The sequence below is a fragment of the Poecilia latipinna genome, unplaced genomic scaffold (genome assembly GCF_001443285.1).
Source record: "Poecilia latipinna isolate Pla-1442-1.1 unplaced genomic scaffold, P_latipinna-1.0 Scaffold5538, whole genome shotgun sequence".
In the NCBI taxonomy this organism is placed as follows: domain Eukaryota; kingdom Metazoa; phylum Chordata; class Actinopteri; order Cyprinodontiformes; family Poeciliidae; genus Poecilia; species Poecilia latipinna.
The window spans coordinates 5,182-10,064 of record NW_015118154.1 but is presented as its reverse complement, the minus strand read 5'-3'; the positions used below and the strand labels follow the sequence as shown (position 1 = coordinate 10,064).

General features: G+C 38.7%; 1 long non-coding RNA gene across 1 annotated transcript; it reads left to right on the top strand.

Moving 5' to 3' along the window:
* The first annotated feature begins 269 nt into the window (after positions 1–269).
* On the top strand, positions 270–3,717 carry LOC106943602 (uncharacterized). The gene is made up of 2 exons (XR_001423959.1): positions 270–1,136; positions 1,232–3,717. It is a non-coding gene; the product is annotated as an uncharacterized LOC106943602 (long non-coding RNA).
* Positions 3,718–4,883: the final 1,166 nt, after the last annotated feature.

Genomic DNA, 4,883 nt, shown 5'->3' with positions numbered 1-4,883 from the left:
GATTTAAAAGCCTTTTTTAAAAATTTACCAATTATTTTGAGTATGATATCAATGATTTACTCCAAATACATGCCAGACGTATCGGTCAAAGGACTTTAATTGGGTATTTAAACATAACTCAGTCAAATATAAAACCGGAGGGTTTTTGTGGCGGTTGTAACTTGATTTAAAAGCCTTTTTTTAATTTACCAACTATTTTTGAGTATGATATCAATGATTTACACCAAATAAATTAAAAAAAATTCAGATGTATTTTCTTTTGTGCAAACTGTTCTGTAAACGTTTAATATTTTTGATTGAAATTAATAAAAATAAGGACGGATCCCACAAAAACCCAAGAAGAAGAATAAGCTGACGTCATCATATGCGACACTTACACTCCGGTGAGTAGAAACCTGCATCTGCCAAAATGTTTTTGTACTCTAAAACCAAAAATAACTCCAAAGTGTCACGTTATAAAGTTACTGATTGTAGTTTTAGGACTTAATGGCAGTAGAACTGTGATGCAATTGGTTGAAGACACGTTTGTAACTTTTTTTTTGCCGGAGAATATACGGTGGAAGGGTTAAATTAGCCTCTTGTACCTGTGCTTAATACGTTTAATTAGCCGTGATAATTAAACGTATTAATTATCACGGCTAATTAAACGTGATAATTAGCCGTGTTGTTGTTGGCAACAACAATGCTTGTTGCCACTTTGTACAATTGGAGGGTTCCTAAAAACATCAGGCTGTGATGATCTTTAAAGTTTTGTTTATGAATCCTGTCTGAATACACTGATTGCAGGTAGGTCATTTACTTGAATTAAAAATGAACTTGCATCAGTACAGGCACATTTCTTTCCTCCTGTCTATGTTATTTATTGATGTTGCAAGCCAGATGAATAGAAGTAAAGAGCTGAGAACCTGATCTTTGAACAGACAGAGAACATAGGTCAGGAGCAGCCTGGGATGCTTACTGAGGAGTATCCAATGATGATATCCCAGACAATCACTTTTTTCCATGGATGTAACATGCAAGTACTGGCCATATCTTGAAACAAAAAGCTAATAAGAAGCTGTCCTGAGCTCCAACACCTGCTTAAAAAAATGAAGCCATTTCTCTCAATTTTCCATGGTAAACCCCATGAATGTAAGGTAAGGAACACTGACCAGGCATTGAATAGCCTTGCTGGTACATACTGCATAAACATCTTTGACACAGTTGATGTTGTTTGTGCATGTTTGTGCAGACACAGATGGACACAAAGCTTGTGCCAAGGCTCATCGCAAGATCAGAAAGGAGAAACCATCTTAGCATTGGCTTTAGAAGATGTTGGTCACTTGAAGACTGATACAGACACAGAAGTTCTGTCTTTGGAAGAGATCCTGTCCGGTGTCTCTTGGCATGTTTGACTGGGGTGGGGATGTACTGTCACAGGGTGAATTAGTTAAACTTTTAGACTTACCGCATTAGTTCTACGACCAGGGATTGATTTTGTGTACTACATTTCCACCAATCTAAATAACAAGAAAAGGAAAAAAAAAACTATTTTAAAAACAAAAGAAGAAATGAAGTCAAAGCGTGTACACTTGAAAACTGAAAACTAGTGTGGTGACTGTCATATTTTATAATCCTTCTAAACTTTACTCTTTACATGGATTTAGACATTTTCTCAAATTAGCTTAACATTGATTTTAACCACTTTACAATGGCCACATAAATGGAAACTAAGCCCAAAACAAGTTGTCTTTGCTTATAAACAGTCTATATAGTTTTTCTGTTTCTGTGAGAATTTTGACATTTTAGGGCTGGACTCCTTAAGTCGCAAGTTCAGTTTTCTTCTGGGTTCGATTCTCGGCCCGAGGTCTTTCTGCATGGAGTTTGCATGTTCTCCCTGTGCATGGTGGGTTCTTTCAGGGTTCTCCGGCTTCCTCCCACAGTCCAAAAACTTACTTACTTCTCTTCATCTGGCTTGCAACAGCAATAAATAACATAGACAGGAGGAAAGAAATGTGCCTGTACTGATGCAAGTTCATTTTTAATTCAAGTAAATGACCTACCTGCAATCAGTGTATTCAGACAGGGTTCATAAACAAAACTATAAAGATCATCACAGCCTAGGGGCACTGATGTTTTTAGGAACAGTCCAATTTTACAAAGTGGCAACAACAAGCATGACTATAAATACTATTTATGTGACTTTATCACGGCTAATTAAACGTATTAAGCACAGGTACAATTAGCCTCTAAGAGGCTAATTTAGCTAGCTTGCACCGTATATTCTCCGGCAAAAAAATGTTACAAACGTGTCTTCAACCATTCGCATCACAGTCCTACTGCCATTAAGTCCTAAAACTACAATCAGAAACTTTATAACGTGACACTTTGGAGTTATTTTTGGTTTTGGAGTACAAAAACATTTTGGCAGATGCAGGTTTCTACTCACCGGAGTGTAAGTGTAGTATATGATGACGTCAGCTTATTCTTCTTCTTGGGTTTTTGTGAGATCCGTCCTTATTTTTATTATTTCAATCAAAAATATTAAACGTTTACAGAACAGTTTGCATGCAATCACAAAAGAAAAATACATCTGAATTTTTCTTAAATTGATTTGGTGTAAATCATTGATATCATACTCAAAAATAGTTGGTAAATAAAAAAAGGCTTTTAAATCAAGTTACAACCACCACAAAAACCCTCCGGTTTTATATTTGACTGAGTTATGTTTAAATACCCAATTAAAGTCCTTTGACCGATACGTCTGGCATGTATTTGTAGTAAATATTCTTAATATCCTGTTCAAACTAGCACATAAATTGTAAATAAAGGTTGTTTTTTTTTTTAAATAGAATAGACTCGTCATCTTATTCGTTCCTAGATTGTCAGTATCGGACGCATAGGGAGCGGTACAGCATTCAATGAGAGAACCCTTCTCGTCAATTATTGACGCATATTGACCCTCTGCGTCAATATGTGACAAGTTGGGAGTGACAATGTGTTGCTCTTTCAATCACTGCACTGCAGCTGCAGAGAAAACTTGGAACTTTAACTTTATCATTCTGCCCCAGTGGTTCGCTACAGGCAGCCTGAGTCGGAACCACCAACAGATATAAAGAATGTCTGTCAAACATTCTGTTATAAAGAAACACAGGGCCGTGCAGAGACCTTTTGAGGGGGAGGGGGCTCAAAGTTAAAAAATGGCACATTGAACAAGATCTTAAAACACCGTACAACAACATAGCAACAACCCATATTAATCAATAATTTAATTGGATCCTACTATATCATTGCCATCATGTGGGGACAATGCAAAGCAAATGTAGTATATTTTCCCCAACAGGTATAGTGTTACTGTTTCTGCTGCTGACAGTCCTGGAGGACTGAGTTGAACTGAGACTGTAGCTGTTAAACAGGGTTAATTTGCTGCCATTTTACTAATTAAGCCCTAATAATATCTATTTAACCTCTACAACAACTTGACTGCAGACTGCTTTATAGATCTAAAAAGCTCAAAGGGGTTAACTCTATATATTTTTAGCATCTCTGAGATCTAGAATTGTAAAACTGGGATATCAAGGCAAAGAAAACTCAGTAGCGGCTGGTAAGGCCCTCCAGACATTCAGGGGCCCCTAGAAATGGTTTAATTGTAAAACAGACCATAGATCTAAACCTGTAGCATTAATTTATAGAGAATGACAGTGTTATTGAATTTTATTTAATGCATTCACCTGAGAATTTTTTTAAACATTTTGGATTTAATTAGTTTACTTTGTAAACGTGTGAGGAATCATCTTGATAGTTTGTTGCGTTACCATGGCTACAATATGGTGTAACCTTTGTGTTTGAGTGGGGTTTGTTCACAAATACATCACAGCAAACAACCAAAGTGAAGTCTGTGAGAGGGAGACCAGGTCACTGATTGATTTTAAACTCGGCCAAGAAACCTGGTCTCCCTCTCACAGACTTCACCTTATCTATATTTAAACGTCAGTGATGCTGAGGTTCTTAGTAGGAAGGGTTTCGGGGGGCGGGAGGGTTCTGTCTAAGGCCCCATATTACCTTGGTCCGGCCCTGCATGAACAGCTGCTGCGATGCACATCTCTGGAATCTACCAGGAATCCCCCGGTGACCCCTACACCAGGCCGCTGATGCTTTGGGGACATTTTGATTCATTTAATTGTAGCATGTTTGGCTTTATGCTGCAGTTCTAATTATTGCTACAGTATTTTTGCTGATGTTTATTTAGTGAACTCCAATTGCTATGGGCCGAATTTTCCTCACTTGACGTTCTGCAATAATTAATATTTACAGCCGCTCACCTCTAGCCCAGATCCCGTCTGCAGCGGCTTTAACCCCTTTAACCCCGGCTTCAAGGAGAAGGAGAGCGAACAGAGAGCAAGTGGTACCAGGTGGTACCGGGGCTTTGAGGTGCGTCGCGACTCGCGGTGACAGTCGCAGTACCGTGTCTTATGTCAGGATGTCTGATATAAAGACATTCTTTAACCTGTTATTCACGAGAGGACCCAAATTTGGGTCCTCTCGTGACAGAGGTGTCAAACTCCAGTCCTCAAGGGCCTCTGTCCTGCAACTTTTAGATGTGCCTCTGCTGCACCACACCTGAAAAGAATAATTAGGTCATTAGCAAGGCTCAGGAGAACCGATCTACACAGGGAGGAGGTAATTAAGCTGCTTCATTCCACTGTTTTTTACCTGTGGCACATCTAAACACTGCAGGACAGCGGCCCTTGAGGACTGGAGTTTGACACCCCTGTCATTGTGAATGACAACCTATGAACAACAGGTTAAAGACGTGCGGTCAAGGTAGGCAGGTGAGGCAGAGCCTCACCTGTCATCATGGAAAACTAATATATAATAATAAAATCATTTATATTGCTATTTTC